Raw genomic sequence first — 22068 nt, 5'->3', positions numbered from 1 at the left:
CAGATTATATGATGTTGCTAAGCGTTTTTATTTATTTATTTTTTTACTATTGTAGTTTTTATTCTGTTTAATTTTGGGAAAAAACAATCTAATTGTGTGTTAAGAAAGTTGATTGGACTGAGATTTTCCTTCTTTTAAGTGACACATTCATAAATAAAGAATGTCTTCTTTAATCCGTGTTCTCCCAAAAGAGACTACTTGTCTTTCAGTGTGATTTTTATATTGTCTTAATATTCACTTCATTTGCATTCCTTGTTGACTCAGCAGCTATACCCTCTCCATCTCGCTCTAGCTCTTGACTCCTAGTGTAAAGTAGGGAGAGGAAAACCAACACACTGTCCAAACTCTGCCAGTCAACTCCCCTCCTCTTGTTTCAGCGTCGCTAAGCAGCCCTCTTTTTTTCTCTCCCTGCACATCCTTTCTCTTCCTGTTTTTGGTGTGTGAAAGGGGTCAGTGCCTCTGTCTGATGGGCTAAAAGTCTCTGGGCCAGACACTGGAGGAGTCCACTACTAATTGCTCTTAGCAGATCCCGATGCATTGTCCACCCGCTGGCTTTTCAATTTGAATTTGAATGGTGCTAGCTGGCTGGTGCTGAGAGTGTAAGGTACACAAATGACTGTCACTGGGAATGGATAGCAGCGTTGTAGGGTTGGTGAACTTGTCCCTTACCAAAGCACTCTTGAATGTTTGGCTCTGCAAAAGGTTAGGGTGTGTTTGCATTTGAAGAAGCGCCATATTGACGCGACTTTGACTGAAGTTGTACTGCAATGACTGAGAGATGTTTTCTGTTTGTTTCTTTTTGGCCTTAGCAGTGGAACCCAACAGACAACAAGCGATATTTGTAAAGAAAATAATTGTTAACTTAAACATGAAAATTGACTGACTTTATCTTATGTTTTTTTTTCACTATTTCGACACTCTAACTCAAGTCTATACTTTCCCTGAAGGTGACAGTGAGACAAACCAGCGAATTCTGTGACGGACAGACAGACAGCTGAACAAATTGGCAGACCTCCCCCTCTCTGCATCTCTCTTGTTCCTTCTCTATAGAGGCCAGGATTCTGGTCCATGTCCCCCCACCAGCCCTCTTGCCCCAGTAGTGGTTAATTGAGCCCCTGCCAGGCCTCGCCCCTTTATTGCCTTCAGTTGTCAAAGTCTACAGGCCTGACTGATGCCTCAAAACGTACAAATGAAGAGTCTTCTTTCCGCTGCACCTCAGTCTCTTTATTGCTTTCTTCATCTAGTACAGTAAACTGGTCTGGCATCTGAAAAAGAAAATTCACTATGACACAATCTTTGCCTCTTGCCACTGAATCTTTTATCAGATTACTTGGCGACAGAGCCCTTTTGTCCTTTCCCAAAGTACAGTACCGTATTTTTCGGACTATAATTTGCGTTTTTTTTTTTTTAATATTTTGGCTGGGGGTGCGACTTATACTCAGGAGCGACTTATGTGTGAAATTATTAACACATTATGATATAATTTCACATGTTATTTTGGTGTTTTGGAGTGACACTGATGGTTTTGTAAACTTGTTAGCATGTTCTTATGCTATAGTTATCTGAATAACTCTTAATAGCTATGGCCATGTTCGCGTTGTGCCTTCGGCAATGTATGTTAAATTGTATTATTGACTTTTTTATATTGAAATGGATGCATTTAGTTTGTGGCGCTTTCACGCCCACGTGGGGGCGCACTCGCACTTGTTTACGTGAAGAAGAGCGCTCACACGCCAGAAGAAGACGGACAGCTACGTAGCTCTGAGTGAGTGAGTGGGCGACTTAGCGAGAGAGAAAGACGGCTGCGAAAATACGTTCATTGTTTATGCTTTTAAAATATTTTTACAGAGGCCACGCCTGCGTGTATCATCTTTTCTGTTGTTGTTGTGTGTTTTCCACCCACGATCGGACACGTAGAGCCAGTTGTGTGGTAGTTTGAACGATGTGCTAATGCTAGCGAACGTATGCTAACCTGTTACGTTATTGCTGTAATAGTACCTAATTATCATTTATATACGTTGATGCGAACCTGTTTGCTATCGCGGACCAAATTGATTCAGCAAATTATACGGACGTCCAGCATTGTCTTTTGGGAGTTCGCTGTACAGCCAGGACTGAGCCGTAGCGTCCTGGTGAGGACAGTATATTCGCATTTCGTTGTTCATGCTCTGTACACTGTACATTTACTCATCATGTTGTTCTCTATTGTATTTTTATATTAAATTGCCTTTCAAGATGACATATCTGTTCTATGTGTTGGATTTTATCAAGTAAATTTCCCCCCAAAATGCGACTTACACTCCGGTGCGACATATATGTTTTTTTTCTCTTCGTTGGGCATTTTATGGCTTGTGCGACTTATACTCAGGTGCGACTTGTTGTCCGAAAAATACGGTAGTTTCCAGTACCTCTGTATATTTGGTGTTACACAACAAATGGACAGATTAAAAGCTTTGTTCTGTTGTAGTCACCATGCAGGCTGATGATAAGACCCTCCATTTGAGCAAATATTCACACTACTGATGAGAGTTATCTTTGTTTGTCTAAGCGAGGCTTGACAACCTTCAATATACATAGACAAACACAAGAGCACCTGTTGAACAATAACAGAATAAATGCGATAACACAATATAGTGGATCAAATAGGGATATCCTCATATGATACTGAGAAGCAATTAGGAGACTTCTTTGCTTTAGTGATTGTCCTTGAACAGCCATTTGAATTGGGACTTACTAGGAGTAATCTGATGTTGCCCATCTGGTTTTTGAGATTGAGTCAGAGGTCCAGCAATGAGAACCCTTGGACAAATAGTAATGGAAAAAGGTTCGTTGGATGCCCAGTTGGAAGGAGAAAGAAAATTTAGGTTGATACTCTCAATATGGGTCTGGCAATTACAATAACTGGAATGAAGCACATTTGTGGGACATGGGCCCAAGAGGAAGGCGTACGTCTTTCGGTCTCTGTTGGTGGTCATTGTACAAAGTTTTCAGTTTTAGGGTTAAACCCTAGCTCAAATTGCTACCCATCAAAGTTTATTATAAAAGGAGTCCGGAGATGAAGGCCAAGTTGGGAGTAATGATAATCTAAGAAAATCTCCGAACATAAATTTTAACCAAGGTGCTACTCCCTAGAGCTCATGATAAATGTTGTCTGAAGCTGGATACCTTAAATTACAAATTCCTGTGGCCGGGGTGTCAAACCGTTCCTCAACGGGCAGCAGTTGGTGCTGGATTTCTCTCCAACCAAACGAGATGAATACCTTTTTACCAACCTGGTGTCTTATCAGTGGATTGCAGTCAGGTGGTGCTTCTTTTAGCAGAAACCTCATTGGTTGAACTGTCTGTACTGGATCTGTTGGAACAAAGACCAGGACCCACTGCAGCCCTTTGTGGAATTGGTTTGACAACCCTGCTCTTGGGTGTCATGGTCATTATACAAGATTTATTACCCTATGAACCCCACTTCGAATCCATGCAGAATGGTGTTATTTCACAAAATAGGGGACAAAAACTGGAGTGCCTTTTGGCAGTTTTTGTGGTCACTGTCACTCATTTTTCAATTGTAAAAACCTTGGGTGCCATTTCAGCTCATTCTATGATTACACCTAGCCATTTTTTAGGGTGTGGAGCAGGGGTTCCCAAACTATTCCACATTAGGCCGCTGTGGGTGCTGGATTTCTTTCCAACAAAACAGGACGACACATGTTTACCACTCTGGTGTCTCACAAGTGTAATCAGTTGATTGTAGTCAGGTGCTGCTTGTTTTAGCAGAAACTTCATTGGTTAAACGGTCTGTGCTCGATGGGTAGGAACAAAAACCAGGACCCACAGCGGCCCTTGAGGACCGGTTTGGGAACCACTGGTGTAGAGGGAGAATATGTCACAAACACCAATTCATACTTTTCGAATACATGTGTCTTTATGATTCAAATTTAACCCTTTCATGCTCGAATTCCGATAACCTTAATCAAGATTCTTTCCTGAAGTGTTTCTAACTATATGTATGATCAGAAATCATAATCTAGCTGTCCATTGTCATCACCGCTATGCCTGAAAGGATTAAAAGGAACCTCGGATTTAAAGATTTGTAGGCTCTAATGATCCACAATTGTTCTCTTTTACTTAAATATGTTATTATAAACACATAAAATATTGCCATTGATTTATGAATCTATAATATTTATTATATGTTTTGACCTACGGCGGGCGCCATGTTTTATGCGCGCAATGGACACTCGGGGTGATGACATAGTGTGTCACTCTCACTAGACCAGGGGTCCCCAACCTATTCCACTAAGGCACACTGTGGGTGCAGGATTTCATTCTTACCAAACAAGATGACAACACTTTTTCCCCAATCTGGTGTTTTACAAGTGCAATCAGTTGATTGCAGTCAGGTGTGGCTTGTTTTAGCAGAAGCCTCATTGGTTCAACTGTCTCTGCTGGATCGGCTGGAACAAAAACCAGGACCCACAGTGTGCCTTGAGGACTGGGTTGAAAACCCCTGCACTAGACGAACACTACTGGTGTTTTGCAATTCCTTCCTACGCGGTGAGATGTCCATCACATGCGCACATCGGTTAAAAGCAGCAGGTACTTACTATTTGTGTTTTTATTTAGTCTTTTATTACCTTTTCATCGCCTCATAATACTTTTTGCATGTGTTTCCCTCTCATACTTTTAAGCATTGTATTTTCTTGTGGTAGCTTTAAAGCACATTGTTGACCACATTACCCACGTAGCGTATTTAAACCACCCTTATTTGATATTACTACGTTTAAGTATTTTCTTAAGGCATCTTTAGTATGTTCTGTCTGTATGCATCTAACCAAAACAAGCTGAAAACGCACGGTAGTGCTTCAGGTGTCAAATTCTCCTCTTGTAGGACGTTTCGCCGGTGTAGGACATTTTGGCAGAACACCGGTTTTGTCCTACTCTCGTCTCATCTCATCCCGTCTCTCCTGTTCATTTTGCTTTTGCTGCTCGTTTTGTGAAATATCGACAGTGATACTGAACGTTCCTCTTGGGTTCAAATAGAAAGGGCTGAACAGATGAAATGTTTATGTCGCTAGAGTCATACTCTGGAAGCCTGGCATGGTAACCTAGTGACGTCACCGCCCTGCGACGTCAACAGCAATGGCGACCTACTAGTTAAATAATTTTGCAAATTGTATAAAAACGAAAACATCAAGAGGGGTTTTATATAAAATTATTTTAAGAAATACAAGTCTTTCTATCCGTGGTTCCCTTTAAAGGACATTAACCCTTTCAGGGACAGTGGTCACTACAACGGGCAGTATTCAAAAGTTGACACTTGAAACCTTTAACCCTTAAAAGGGCAAATGATTAGTTGATCATTAAAAAAAAAAAAAAAAAAATTCTCACTATATATTTTTTGTAAGTTATTAATCATTATTGTATTTTTTTTTCTTTTTTATTATAATCATAAATAACTCAATAAATGAATAAGTGGTTCATAAAAACTAAACTAAATTGATTAAAAATGAACAAAAATAGAAATAGACACTGGTTACAGCTCCAAGTAAGACTAAAGTGGATTTTTTTCTTCATACCATATAACTCATTACATGTCATTGATGATTATAGATAGAGTTCATTTCATTTAAACTGGGCAGACTGGCTGTAAATGCTCATGTTTCAGTGCCATTGACAGCGCTAGACATCCAATCCATTTTAACTGGGAGGGGTGAATGAACACTAGTTCCCAGTCAAAATGGATTAGACATCCAGTGCCGTCAGTGAGTGAAAAGAATTCTCTCTAAGTGGTAAAAAAAAAAAAAAAAAATCATAATTCGTGTATGAAAGAGTTACCGTTCGCCAGAGGACTCACAAATCATGATGTTAACTATCCCAAATATTACAACAAACAAAAGACCTGTATCCTTTTTGCTTTCATGGGGCCTGCATTTGAATCATACGGTTGCAAATGTGCAGCACTAAGGCGTGGATCAATGGTTATGCACGGAATGCATACACCCATGAATCCAGTAATGTAGTATGAATGGGGCAGGGTAGGTGTTCTAATAAATTAGCCTTTATAATATGCTTGAATGGGAGAATCTAACACCGCTGCCTGATGTTATCATGTCAACATAGAGCAGAAACCGGATAAAAAGCCTTGGGCCATATTGTCAGTAGCCGTATCTTAGGTTTTTTGTGTGGGTTGACGACTAAAGAACAGTCATCATGATATTCTCACAGTCATAAAGCAACAAAAACAAACAGACATTTTATGCTCACGTAGGTAGCGCTGTTGTGGTTTATGGCTCAACTCAAGCCATAATATGGTTCCCTCCTGAGCAAATATGACATATCGTTCTTGCGGGTGTGGCTTGGGCCTCTGTCATGTCAGTGTGTGTCTATTCATATGTGTGTTTATTCATATATGTGCACGCTCACGGGCTCCACCCTCCGGGGGTGCCGCGCCCCCCACGCACATGTCTTTGTTGCGGATAGTCTGGCCTGTGGGAATGAGCCTGGCTCTGCTCTCTTTCTCTCTCCCACGCTTTCACCCTCACGCCATCTCGTGCACCTCTGCCTCACCCCTGGTGATGGGGAGGTGGCGAGCACTGTAGTGGAAAAACTCACAAACATATGTGCATCAGACCCTGAGAACTGGGACCAGTGTTTGTGTACGTTCACACTCTTCTAGTCGAGCCCTCTATCGCCAAGGCATAATTAAATCAAATGGGTTTGCCCACAGGACCGCAGTTCATCGCTTGCGTGGGGGCGCAAAACTTTATCACTGATTTCTTTGTGAAACATATGCTCCGTGGAAATCAACAATGTGTGGATTATAGCCATTTTTAAAAGAATTTTTACAACATACTTACTTTGATGCAGTTGTGTGTAGGAAAGGGAAAAAAAACGTTGCTTATGCATTATTTAGCTGTTCATTGAACAGTTCAACAGTAGATAACAGTCAAAACAAACTATTGCCTCATAATTAAATCTCACTAAACAAGTTTTAACACATCTCTAGAATTGGCTGACACCTGTACTGGTCTACTTAATCAATTGACTGTCGGATCTACAGTACAGTCATAAGCGGAGTTTAAGGAGGGGCCAGGGGCCAGGCCCCCTTGGTGGCAAAAAAGTGTCATTGCATGTAATTGACTTTCCTATATATATGAGTTGTAAAAGCTAAAGCAAACAACATAAATGAATGAAATGAACAAAAAAAAGATATTTTATAATGGGTCAAAAAATTTTTTTCGAACAGATCATGTGACTAGCACCTTAGACGTTCATTTGCTTTGCATATGATTTAAAAAAAAAAAAAAAAATTAGGGGAGGGCAATTTTATTTTTCAAATGATTTTTTTCTTTGTTTGATTTTTTTTTTTTTTTTTTTTCGATTGAAGCAACTTTTTTTGGGATCAAATGATTTAGACACAAATGTCCTATCCATAATATGGCCCAAACACAAAAAGGATTGCTAAAATAAAATAAAAGTTTTTAAATTAAAAATTGTGCTCAAATGCAAATATTTGAGACTCAAATATTTTTTCGCATTCAAAAACTTTTTTTTTATGATTGAAAGTTTTCTTTTTTTGTTTGAAGTGATTTTTCGTTTGAAAATATCGTTTTTTTTGTTTGAAGCAACTTATTTTTTGATTGAATGATAAAGACACAAATGTCCTAGCCAAAATGTGGCCCAAACGCAAAACATTACTTCAATCAAAGAAGTTGCTTCAATCAAAAAATAAAATTGTCTTCAATAAAAAAAAAAATATATATAAAATAAAATCAAAGAAAAATAGCTTTCAAATACATTTTTTTTTTTGTTCAATTTTATTTTTGCATTCAAACTAGGGCTGTCAAATTTATCGCGTTAACGGGCAGTAATACATTTTTTAAATTAATCACGTTAAAATATTTAACGCAATTAACGCATGAGCGAAACGATCTACTAACGCACTGCCTCAAAGTCTACAATGGCGTCGTTTTACTTATATACAGAGCGAAGAGGCAGTGTCAAGTGAGTGTAGTAGATACAAGCATTCATTGAGGCCGTGCTCTTAAGTGGCAAAAGCTTTGACATCTTTCTGACGACATTTATAATTATTGAGGGAAGCTACGTGGGGAAATAATAGGAGTTGGTCTTTTTCTTAACATCCTGTATTGAACCTAACGCAGAGAAGATATAGCAGAGGTCATGGAACCGCGGACCTCGGTCCGGTTCCGGACCCCCAAGCCGTCTGGACCGGATCTCAAGCTGTCCGGACTAATACACGTTGCAACAACAAAAATTATTTTTTTCTGCGGGTTTACAGAGCGGAGGGTGGCAACAGACAAAAACCTTAGCGGTGACGCGCGTGAGCCAGCCAGTGGGAGTGAAGCATTTGAAAGTTATTTTTAGAACAGCATGTCTTACACTCGCTTTCCAGACTCCGCAGAGTAACAGCCAAAAACTGAGCCGAATGAAGTTGGAGAAAAGGCGAAAAGGTACGGCAAATGGCGTGCTCAAAACGACGCAAGGTTGATGCAGAAAACAGAGTGTTTAAGGAGGAGTAGACCAACACATTTTTGTTCATTTTACATCTCATCTGTTCAGAGACGGTGTTCTGCCAAAAATCTGCTACATCGGCGAAACGTCCTACATTACTCTAATTTGACACTCAAAGTACTACTGTGCGCGCTAAACTTGTTTTGTTTGGATGCATACAGGCAGAACGTACTAAAAATGCCTTAAAAAAATACTTAAATGCAGTTATACCAAATAAGGACGGTTTAAATACGCTGCGTGACTAATGTGGTCAACTGCTTCAAAGCTAACACATAAAAACTAGGGCTGTCAAACGATTAAAATTTTTAATCGAGTTAATTACAGCTTAAAAATTAATTAATCGTAATTAATCGCATTTAATCGCAATTCAAACCATCTATATAATATGCCATATTTTTCTCTAAATTATTGTTGGAATGGAAAGATAAGACGCAAGATGGATATATATTTTCAACATGCGGTACATAAGGACTGTATTTGTTTATTATAACAATAAATCAGTTCTAAATCAGTTATAGAAATTTTATATTAAAACCCCTCTTAATGTTTTCGTTTTAATAAAATTTGTTAAATTTTCAATCAAAAAATAAACTAGTAGCCCGCCATTGTTGATGGCAATAATTACTTACACTATAAAATCAGTCGCACCCAAACGCCAGCAGAGGGCAGCAAAACTCCGCAAAACACAATTAACAGGTGGGCCTTTCACTCTAGTGACATTTAAATATGTCTGAGCTGGGCAAGTGCGTTAATTGCGTCAAATATTTTAACGTGATTAATTAAAAAAATTAATTAACGCCAGTTAACGCGATAATTTTGACAGCCCTAATAAAAACACAATGGTTAAAAGTATGAGAGGGTAATACATGAAAAAAGTATTTATGAGGCAATGAAAAGCATCTAAAAAACTAAATAAAAACAAAAATAGTGAGTACTCGCCGCTTCTGACTGATGCGCGCATGTGTTCGGTTGCTTGCGCAAGCGCGCTGAGTGCTGTGTAGACGTTTCGCCACATAGTAAGGAATGGCCGAACAACGGGAGCGCTTGTAAAAAGCAGCAATTTGAAAAGGCACTATGAGACGAAGCACGTAGCTTTTTCACAAAGTTTCCCTATGAACTCCTCCATCCGTTCTCAAAAAATAGCGGAATTAAGGACTCAATATGATCGCTTTATTATTTATTACTAATTAATTATTATTAAATATTATTTGTTACTAATTATAAATTTATTTCTTATATTTTATTTACATTTTTGAATGCTGTAATTATCAGCACGGCCACGTAAAGATACGTTTGTATTTTTTATAAAAACAAAAAATCATTAAAAATATTTCCGGACCCAAGATTGTTGTAATTTTTTAATTTCGGACCCAAGAGGATTTTTAATTCATGACCCCTGAGATATAGCATTTGCAGCACCCACACACAGTCATGGTTGCACCACTTCCCATCATGCATTTGGGCAGAACCGTTAAGTCCCTACAGTATCATTTACTGAAAGCTCAACAAATACACTAGATGGCAATATTTAGTCACAATACACAAACTCACATTTATCCTTTAAGAATTACAAGTCTTTCTATCCGTGAAGAAAGACAGAAAGAATGTTAATAATGTTAATGCCATCTTGTGTATTTATTGCTATCATTAAACAAATACAGTCCTTATGTACAGTATGTTGAATGTATATATCCGTCTTCTCTTATCTTTCCATTCCAACAATAATTTACACAAAAATATGGCATATTTTAGAGATAGTTTGAATTGCGATTAATTACGTTAAATTTTTAAGCCGTGATTAACTCGATTAAAAATTTTTAATCGTTTGACAGCCCTAATTCAAACACATTTTCTTGATCGAATAATGAAGACACAAATCTACCTCCATATGGCTCCGCCCAGGGGATACAATTTTTGACAGGGGGTAACTACATTGGCACGACAGTGACGGGCATACCATATTCAATGGATGACGATCTTGGCGAAAAGTATAGCTGTTGTAAGCAGCCTGATTTAGAACTCCCCTCAAGAATGATGTGAAATAAAAAACGCTCATTTTCAACTTATTATTATAGATATTCTTGTAAGTTAATTTTATTGCTGACACTGCGTTTTGGGGTCATCAACATGTTGTGGGCCCCCTGGCCTAAAAGTCAAACTCCGCCTATGAGTACAGTCATTACTCAGATGAAATCATCTCTGACATTTGTTGCCCGTAGCACCACTACTCTCTCTCTGCCTCAATTTGCGTAAGTCAAAAGGGCTAACTCGTGCTGTAGCTCACCACCGTGACATTTTGAAGTGCTGGCACTGCCCACTGATCCCTATCCAGAGCGTGCCATCTGGCTTGCTCAAAGAACTCAGCCCCGGCTGAACTCGATGGCAGCCGCAATACGGGGGATGGTACGCGGCGACGAAACCGCGGCTCCCAGAACCCTCCCCGATCTCGCTCCATCACCCGAGCCTACAGATGGGGGGTGCTGGCCGGGATGTAGAAAGTGAGAGAGGGGCCTTTATCAGCCAGCAGTAAGCACAATTGTGGTGTGCGGTGTGGGAGTTGGGGGAGTTAACTCATTGTATGGATGAATGAATGAATAGGCAAAGGGGTGGGGGGCTGAAACACTAGCATCTCGCTTACCCCTCCTCTCCCTACACACAAATGGTGGAACTCTGTATGTTTTAGGTCGGGGCCATCTCAAGGCCCCCTGGCCCCCTCTTCATGGACAAACCGACAGATACCATCAATTACCAAGGTCGGCCCCTGGCCACCATATGGCCGGTGGCTGTATAGCAAAGGAGCTCGGTGACGTCATAAAACCAGCTCTGCATATGCTGTGCCATAGCCAGCAAAGATGCTGCGGTAATGGTGTGCGACTTTTGTAGTTGGTGTGCATGTGTGTGTGTTAGACACACTGTAATAGTTTAGGATTGTGTTTCAGGGCGGCCTAAATGTCAAGAGGTCAGTGTAGAGTTACACGATTGAATTTTATCTCTGTCAGTGGATGTCATTGGCTTATTGAACATATATATATATTTTTTTAAATATATGTTTAGGCTTAGTAGGTGGAAAGTGAGGACTTTTCCCAACTTTTTTTGTGAATAGCCCATATTGGCCAGTTCTTTGTGGACCTTATGAATGTGTATTGTGGAAACCTGCTGTTTAGAGATAATTTTTTATGAGCTTTTACACTTGCGGAGAGCCATTTATTGAACGTCAGGTGAACAGAGAAGGGACAAAACTAGACAAGAATGGCTGACACATTTTATGCTTGCAGTTTTCCTCCTGTTCAAAATCTGATTCCTTAATGTACCGTATTTTTCGGACTACAAGTCGCACCTGAGTATAAGTCGCACCAGCCATAAAATGCCCAACGAAGAGAAAAAAAAAAACATACATAAGTCGCACGGGAGTATAAGTCGCATTTTGGGGAACATTTACTTGATAAAATCCAACACATGGAACAGATCTGTCATCTTTAAAGGCAATTTAATATAAAATACAATAGAGAACAACATGCTGAATAAGTGTACAGTGCATGAACAACGAAATGTGAATGTACTATCCTCACCAGGACGCTACGTCTCGGTCCTGGCTATACAGCGAGCTAAACCCTCAAATGACGATGCTTGACGTCCCTATATGCATATACGTCCGTATTTCGTCAATTTCGTTCTCGATATCAAACAGATTCGCATCAACGTAAATAAATGATAATTAGGTGCTGTTACAGCACTGACACAAACGGTTAGCATGTGTTCGCTAGCATTAGCACATCATTCAAACAACCACACAACTGGCTTTAAGTGTCCGATCGCAGGTGGAAAACACACAACAACAGAAAAGATGATACACAAAGACGTTGCCTCTGTAGAGATATTTTACAAGCACAAACAATGAACGTAGGTTCGCAGCCGTCTTTCTCTCTCGCTAACTCGCTCACTAAAGCTGCGTAGCTGTCCGTCTTCTTCTGGCATGTGAGCAGTCTTCTTCACATAAAGAAGTGCGAGTGCGAGTGCGCCCTCACGTGGGCGTGAAAGCGCCACAAACTAAAAGCATGCATTTCAATATAAAAAAGTCAATAATACAATTGAAAACACATTGCCAATGGCAGAACGTGAACGTCGTCATAGCTATTAAGAGTTATTCAGATAACTATAGCATAAAGAACATACTAACAAGTTCACCAAACCATCAGTGTCACTCCAAAACACCAAAATAACATGTGAAATGATATCATAATGTGTTAATAATTTCACACATAAGTCGCTCCTGAGTCTAAGTCGCACCCCCAGCCAAACTATGAAAAATACTGTGACTTATTGTCCGAAAAATGCGGTAGTTAAATTAATGTTTTCAAAACGTGGAAGGCAGAGAGCATATACATATGCCACACAGGAAGGTCTGAGCTGAGATTCAAAGTCAGAACTTTAGAACTTTAACACAGACTTGCTAATTACTAGCTATAATGTTGGCATGTGGTAAGTGTAATTCAATCTTATTTTCTCTTAAATCCATTATTTAAACTAACAGTTTATCCAAGAAACTCAATTTCTTGCATGAAATCCCATTATTGGTAAGGCTGCACTTTACATACTGGAATAATTAGTCTTCTGACAGTTACAAATGTTTATGAAAACTCAGTCTGTCCACTTAACTCTACGGAGGCAAAGTGGTTTTTGGTCATAAAAAACAAAAAAACAAAACTAAATTTAACCCCATGAACACCTAATGTCCACATACATAAACATCAAATTTCAGCAGGGCCGAGAATGATAAGTGGTATTTGCCATGTGGCAAAATGGATTTTGCCATGTGGAATATTTTTTTGCCATGTGGCATTTTTTTTGCCTTGCCATATGCCATTTCTTTGCCATGTGGCAAAATGGATTTTGCATTGTGGTATTTTTTTGCCATGTGGCAAAATGGATATTGCCATGTGGTGTTTTTTTTTTTGTACCATGTGGTGAAATTAATTTTTTCCCTTGGCATTTTTTCCCATGTGGCATTTTTTGCCACGTGGCAAAATTGATATTGAATTGAATTGTATTTTCACATGTCGAATTTTTTTTGGTATGTGGCAAAATGAATTTTGGTTTGTGGCATTTGTTTTTCCTTTTTTTTTGTTTTTTTTTTGTTATGTAGCATTTTTGGGGGTTTGAATATTAATGCACTTTAATGGTCAAAAATCACAGCAACACGTTTTTCTGCCATTTAATATGGATAGAAAATTTGGACGTGTATAGCCGTCAATGGCATAGCCTGATTTATATGCCAGTTGAATGTCAGTACGCAGTAATGGTAAGTGGATGATCAAAAATCATAGCCACACATGTTTTTCTGCCATTTAAAATGAATGGAAAATTTGGACGTGGATGGCCGTCAATGGCATCGACTTGCATGGCCTTCAAAAATGCCATATACCCCAAAAAGTGCCAAAGGGGGGAGGAAAGCTCAGGTGTAGATGGGTGAGCACTGCTGCTCCAAGCCATGGATTTCTCGCTACATTTTTGGGACCCCAAAAACAGCTAATACCATAACTACGGTATGACGGAAAATTTTAGTGGTTTGGAAAATGTGACGTTTTCATACCATGGTCAACCTTGAAACCAGTAACCAGCACATGCCTAAGTGTCACTACAGCGAGTGAAAGTTGGGCCAATGTTTATTCTGTATATCCTGGTAGGCTTTCTTTTTTTTTTCCTCTTCTCGGACAAAACTTTTTTGTCTCTTTTGTTGCTCTGCCTTCTTTGCAAAATTCGCGCGAAAGCGTTGGCATCGACTTCCGTCTTTATAATGAATGGGGAAAGGGGGATGTGACATATGTCGCAAAGCAGTGAGCACATTTGTAGTTTTTTTTGTGTGTGGCAGGGTTCCTGCCACCCTCCTTGAAGTCAATTAGTGTCGGTGAGAGTGATACAGACCCCCTCAAGATATAAAAGAAGTGTCATTCAACTAGTTGTCAGTCGGCATTATGTAAAGGTTGAAAAGTTACCTAGTGTTGCTTAAACCCTTCTATAGAGACATGCTGTGAACTTTCATGGTGAAGGGATGAACTCCAAGCCAGATTTGCCAACTCATCAACCAAACATGAGTTGAGAGAAGAGCTGTTAAAATGAGTTTTAGAGCTTATGGGTGCTGCCAAAGCACACGGTGCACGCAAAGCCCCTGAAGGGAACTTAACTAATACCATATTGGAGCCATTTTTTTCTCTTTATACTCCACTATGCCCATCATTGAGTCAAGTTTCTTTTAATAGTAGGGTTGATTCATCAATTCCCAGGAAAGTGTTGTTCTTCATTTTTTATATCGGCACCTAAGGCACTTTTACTGGGAACATATGGTCCCCTTATTCATTCCAGTACCACCGCAGTAGTTTAAGCCATTCGGCTTTAAATGCACTCAGGCAGCTGTGGGGCGAAGCACCTTGCAAAGGAGGGAAAGTGTTACTCACTCAAATTAGACCTTCGTTGGGTTCTAACCGCTAGTCATGCCTGCACAACCCCCGTCTTGCTGTCGTAGTGTTTATGGCAGTGGCAACCCTTACATTTGGTACGCGGGCCTTCAGTAGGGACCTCCCTGATACAACTGCCATTGTAGAAACCATCAATACTCGCCAAAAATGAAATACACAGTGTATCACAAAAGTGATTACACCCCTCGCATTTCTGCAGATATTTAACTATATCTTTTCATGGGACAACACTGACAAAATGGCACTTTGACACAATGATAAGTATCTGTGTGCAGCTTATATAATAGAGATAATTTATTTTCCCCTAAAAATAACTCAAAATACAGCCATTAAAATCTAAACCCCTGGCAACAAAAGTGAGTACACCGGATGGGAACTACGTACAACCCTAAATGTCCAAATTGAGTACTGCTTGTCAATTTCCCTCCAAAATGTCACGTGACCCGTTACAGGAGTGCTGTCAGCATTGCTGCGGAGATTGAAGAGGTGAAGTGGTCATTCTCACCACCATGCTTGACTGTAGGCATGGCACATCTTGTAGTGACAGATCGTTGTAGTCCTCACCTGGTCGCCGCCACACATGCTTGAGACCAGGGGAACCACACAAATTAATCTTTGTCTCATCAGAGCATAGGACATGGTTCTAGTAATCCATGTGCTTTGTTGACATGTCTTCACCAAACTGTTTGCAGGCTTTCTTGTGTACCGTCTTCAGAAGAGGCCTCCTCCTGGGGTGACGGCCATGCACACCAATTTGATGTAGAGTACGGCGTATGGTCTGAGCACTAACAGGCTGACCCCCCACCTCTTCAATCTCTGCAGCAATGCTGACAGCACTCCTATAACGAGTCACATGACATTTTGGAGGGAAAATGACAAGCAGTACTCAATTTGGACATTAAGGGATGTACGTAGTTCCCATGCTGTATACTCACTGTTGTTGCAAGGGGTTTAGATATTAATGGCTAAGCTGCACACAGACTACTTTTCATTGTGTCAAAGTGTCATTTTGTCAGTGATGTCCCATGAAAAGATAAACTTAAATATCTGCAGAAATGCGAGGGGTGTACTCACTTTTGTGATACACTGTAAAACACAGACAATAACACAATGTACATCCTTTGAAGCTGTTAGGAAAATATTCATCTAATATCATGGCAAAGTGTGAAAAAACAAACATATATTTTTAGCTAGTTGAACTTAGATTGCTATGATTAACCAATCAGAGGATAAAATATGCTTACCTCATGTTATGTCTTAAAAATAAATCCAATTGGTTTTATATTACTGCTGACTCTGAACGTCTCAAACAGATTGGACGAATATGTATAGAAAAATAAATCTAGAACAGAGAAACCCTGATGTTGTAAGAGTGTGTGGCAACTTGTGCAAGCACATTATCAGTTTATTTTGAACTCCCATCGCTACAGTAAGACTAGTAATATATTGATTTGTGCATGATTCACATTAGGTCACATTAATACCATAATTTTTGGACTATAAGACCCACCAAATTTGACACAAAAACAGCATTTGTTCACAGATAAGCCGCACTGGACTATAAGCCGCAGCACTCCTCACTGTATTATGGAATATTTACACCAAAAGATAGTAACCGGTAACACTTTATTTGACAGCGACACTGTAAGACTGTCATAAGACCAAATGAACCACCATGGAGCTTTGAACCAATGAGCTGAAAAGCTTAATTGCTTCGAGAAGCTTAATTTGCCCATCACTGCTCCACCTGCTGTCAACACTGTTGTTGTCCAACATGGCTCCTAGCATGCATTGCAGCACTACAGATGTAAATAACAATCAAAATTCATGTTATCTGCAAATTATTTCTTCAGTTACTGTTTGTTTCATTTATTGCTAGAGATGGTATTTGGTAACTCTTTATTTGAAAGTGGCCCCATAAAACTGTCCTCAGACAATCATAATTATGACATGACACTGTTATGACAATTAATTAATGCTTATACCAGATGTCATTTAGTGTTATCGGGCAAATTATCTCACTTTTGAATGGATGTAAAAGATCCGAGCTGAACATAAATGGAGATAGTGACGTAGTTTGCCGGATGACACTTAATGACATCTGTCATAAGCATTCAGTAATGCCCATGATAGTGTCATGTCATAATTATGACGGTCATAAGACCAAATGAACCACCATTGCTTCAAGAAGCTTCATTTGGATATCACTGCTCCCTTGGAGAGACAGTCAACCTCTGCTGCCACCTGCCGTCAACACTGTTGTTGTCCAACATGCCTCCTAGCATGCATTGCAGCGCTACAGATGTAAATAACAATCAAATTTCATGTTATGTACCAATTATTTCTTCAGTTGCTGTTCCAGCCATTTCATTAATTGCTAGTTATGGTATTTAGTAATATTTTATTTGACAGTCGTGCCATAAGACTATCATAATTATGACATGACACTGCGATGAGCATTAATGAATCCTTATGACAGATGTCATTATGTGTCATTGGCAAATTATCTCACTTTTGAATAGATTTAAAAGATCCGAGCTGGACATAAATGGAGTTAGTGACATAGTTTGCCGGATGACAATGACATCTGTCATAAGCATTCATTAATGCCTTTGATAGTGTTATAATTATGACGGTCTTATGACGCCGCTCTCAAATAAAGTGTTACCTATTTACCCAAATAAATCAACAAATAAGCCGCGCTGGACTATAAGCCGCAGGATACTGAGAGAGGGAAAAAAGTAGCGGCTTATAGTCCGGAATTTACGGTAATGGGGGGAAATTTTTATTTTTCGTTTTCGCATTTTTATAAAAAGTTCTAATTTGAACAACATTAGGTTACTTTTCAGTTTTGGTCGATTTTCGCGACACAGGTGGACAAAAGTGGCAGTGCTTCCCATGAGTACCAGTGCACAGTCATAAAATCCTGATCCACATACATAGGTCACACCAAGGGCGTAGATATTCATAGGAACAGTAGGGACATCACACTACCAACTTTTCAGGATGCAGGAAGCCTGGGACCGTGTGGGAGTGAAAGCCGGGCCAATGTTTATTCTTGAGTGTCCTTTTACCCTGGTATCCCCCCTTTTTCTTTTTTTTTTTTTCCTTCAGACAAACCTTTTGTCTCTTATGTTGCTCTGCCGTCTTTGCAGAATTTGCGCGAAAGCGTTCCCATCACAAGGGGGAAGTGGCATATGCTGTAAAGCAGTAAACACATTTGTAGTTTTTTTGTGTGGCATTCCTGCCACCCTGCTCAAAGTTCATTTGTGCCGGGGAAAGTGATACAGACCTCAAGATATGAAAGAGGTGTCATTCAACTAGTTGTCAGTCAACATATCATGACACATGTTATGAAACTATTTTATAAAGCTTGAAAAGTTACCTAGTGTTGCTTTGACTACAACCCTCCGGCGCCCTAAAAGCCCAGAAAAAAGTTAATAATAATAATACATTTTATTTATAACGCACTTTACATTTGAAAAACAAATCTCAAAGTGCACATTACCATGTAATAAAATAAAAAGACTAAGAATAAAAGAGTAAAAGCAAAAATAGACAGAAACATGGATAAAATCAGATGGAAATCAGATAAAATAAGATGGATACAATTAGCCAGGGTAAGCTTTTTTAAAAAGGTAGGTTTTTAGTCCTTTTTTAAAGGCATCCACTGTCTGCGGGGCTCTGAGGTGGTCTGGGAGGGCGTTCCATAGACGTGGAGCAGCAGCTGCAATGGCCCTGTCGCCCATAGTCTTGAGCCGAGTCCTGGGCGGGAGTAGACGGTGCAGTTGGCCTGACCGGGTTCTGGCTGAAGTATTTGGTGTGAGGAGTTCGGTGAGGTAGGTGGGGGCTACACCGTGTAGACAGTGATGGGTGTGAAGGAGGATTTTGAATTCAATACGGAGGTGAACAGGGAGCCAGTGTAGGGTGTGAAGGATGGGGGTGATGTGCTCGTGTTTACGCACCCTCATCACAGGAGGGTGGTTGGAGGGTGTTAAGCACACCCTAAGAGTGTACAACCGAATAGTGTGCCTCTGTTGGCAAAATCTGGACCAACAAGCAACAATAGGTCCTCAATTAATTAATCAGCCCTGAGACAAAAATAATTAATAATCGGTCACTGAGGATGGATGCATATACAACTCTAGAATAAACCTACCAAATTTGACTCTGATCCATTCACAAAAGAAGTGGCGTACCCTAAATAAAAAAATGGCCTGTTTTTTTGTTTTTGTTTTATGGCTTCAGGCCAAGTTAGGCTTGTTGAGGCTAAATTTAGTTAGTTTCCTCACAAAAAGAACAACAACAGACAAAGCGAGTGAACTTTTGAGCCCTCCCAATGTGTGGTATCAAATGCTGGCATTTGAACAGAGGTGTGTAGACTTTTTATATCCACTGATTGTATGAAATTAATAGGCTACTATCTCATTCAATTAAGAATTTCTGCTGCTAATGTAGGTCATTGTTTCTGATAGTGTTCAAGCCAGCAGAGATTGCTTTCTGACAATGTTGCTTTATGTTACACTACATCTCAAAGTGTGGTACACTAAGTTGTGCAATGTCCTCCTCCAGTTCCTTTCCTCTGTTCAGAGGCAATAAATCCTCCAGGAAGCTTCGAATGTTTATTCAATCTAGTGATTTTTGTTATTTACAACTAACTGACATTTGAACAATTATTGAATTGATGTTTACAGTAGGCATACCTGAGCACTCAGTGCTTTGTGGCAAATGGACCAACTGGCCAACTCACACGCAACAACCCCCATTGTGTTGGGGCTTTCCACTCAGACACAATAGCAATAGAGAGTCTCGTCAGGCTTCCGTGAATCCTGCTCCAAAGCCTGAATGCCTCCAATGTGACAAAAAACACACGTGCACATGCCCTCAGCAGTGCATCACAGGGGCTTACACAAAGTGCAATCAAAAGGCTAACAATAAAAACACAAGTGCAGAGGCAGGAAGTGCGGCAATTGTGCTTTTGGCTGTGCCTCTAACCTCTACTGTTCATCGCAAGACCACATCTTTGATGGATGTCTAATTCACCGGATGAAAAGTAGAAGAGCTTCATGTCAATCAACTACTTGCCGTTTGTTCATCTTAATTCCGGATGTTCTCTCCAGAGAGAGTTGGTGTTTTGCATTAAAATCTGCCTAGTTGCATGATTCCTGTCTTTAAGAACAATTTACCATCATTGGCCAGGAGCGATATTAATGATGTACGTATTGGAAAGTTTACATTCAAGTCAACACTACTGATACGTCAGTTCCTTTGCTTCGTCTCCACACAGTCATTTTTCTTTCTTAATGTCACTCATCATGCATAAATTCAGGTCCAGTTTGAACTGTTTACTGTATCATATAGCAGTAGTAAAGTAAATGTTTTCTCAATTATGGAATGGAAAGGCATCCTGTTACTGTTTTGTTTCCTCGCCTGACTCTTAATTCCTACTCAGTGACGAATCTGAATTTTCCTATGATCCTTACGATTGGTTGGCAACCACTTCTTAAGCCTGTAGCCAGCAAGGGGGGAAAGAACTCTTCTCAAACCTAGCCAGCAGTATTCAACTAAACCTTAAGGGATTTTAAATTGAGAAAATATCTTGATGCAAAGTTCCGGATTGTTACTTTATTAACAGAAGTGGGTAATAATGCGTTACATTTACTCCGTTACATCTACTTGACTAACTTTTTGAGAAAAATGTTCTTCGGAGAGTAGTTTTTACTAAGCCGTACCTTTTACTTTTACTTGAGTAGATTTGTGAAGAAGAAACGCTACTCTTACTCCGCCACTTTAGGTTACACAAGAGTCATTACATTTTTTCCTCTAGTCTACATATTTGATTTGACTATTTTTGTGGATGAGACACCAACAGTCGCTCAACCAGTTTCACCAATGACACGCCATATTAATAATCACATGACTCCATCATACAAATCACACTCAAGCTTGCCGTTTTATGATCACGCCGTCCTGTTCAAGCTCATGGGGTCTTTAAAACGCCATAAAAACAGTATTTGACATAGTGCGCCGCCGTCAACATGACTCGTAAGCACAGATTTTAATCTCTCCCCCAGTATTTGGTGCCATTTGACCACGGAAAACTGGAGATATGATCCTTTTAGTATCATAATAGGAATATATTTTCTCCACTAGAGGACACTCATGCTCTTTGGACGAATAATGCTTAATTTCTGTAAAAAAAAAATGTTCTCATTGGAATTCAATGTTTTTTTGTTGTTGTTTTTCTTTGGCTAAATGTGGTTATGTAATATGTTATAGTACAATATAATAATAACAGTTCATATAGATAACATAAAAAAATACCATTGTTTAAATAAAAAAAAAAAAAAAAATCAAACATCTTAAGCAGTAACCGTAATTTTCGGACTATAAGCCGCTACTTTTTTTCCTTCATTTTGAATCCTGCAGCTTATAGTCCAGTGCGGCTTATTTGTTGATTTATTTGGGTTAATAGGTAAAATTTAATTTGATAGTGGTGTCATAAGACCGTCATAATTATGACATGACTTTATCATGGGTATTACTGAATGATTATGACAGATGTTATTAGGTGTCAACTAGCAAATTACATCACTAATTCCATTTATGTCCAGCTCGGATCTTTTACATCCATTCAAAAGTGAGATAATTTGCCAAATGACATTAAATAACATGTGTTATAAGCATTCATTAATGCTCATGACAGTGTCATGTCATAACAGTCTTATGGAACCACTGTCAAATAAAGTGTTACCAAATACCATCACTAGCAATTAATGAAACAACTGGAAAAGTAACTGAAGAAATAACTAGCACAGAAAATGAATATTAATTGTTATTTACATCTGTAGCGCTGCAATGCATGCTAGGAGGCATGGTGGGCGACAGCAGTGTTGACAGCAGGTGGCAGCAGAGGTTGACTGTCTCCCCCTAGGGAGCAGTGATAGCCAAATGAAGCTTCTCCAGAAATGAAATGAAGCTTCTAAAACATTCTCGGTAATGATTGGGGAATTTTCCTCCTCACAAACTTCTCTGTCTTGCGGGGTACCGCAAGGCTCTATTTTAG

At 39.5% G+C, this 22068-nt stretch overlaps 1 protein-coding gene across 4 annotated transcripts in view; it reads left to right on the top strand.

The window, feature by feature from the left end:
* kcnq1.2 (potassium voltage-gated channel, KQT-like subfamily, member 1.2) overlaps positions 1–22068 on the top strand; it is a 430571-nt gene that overhangs the window by 142617 nt on the left and 265886 nt on the right. The gene's annotated exons all lie outside the window — the stretch shown is intronic.

This window comes from Corythoichthys intestinalis, chromosome 5 (assembly GCF_030265065.1).
Source record: "Corythoichthys intestinalis isolate RoL2023-P3 chromosome 5, ASM3026506v1, whole genome shotgun sequence".
Classification (NCBI taxonomy): domain Eukaryota; kingdom Metazoa; phylum Chordata; class Actinopteri; order Syngnathiformes; family Syngnathidae; genus Corythoichthys; species Corythoichthys intestinalis.
This window is presented reverse-complemented; position numbering and strand designations above follow the sequence as displayed.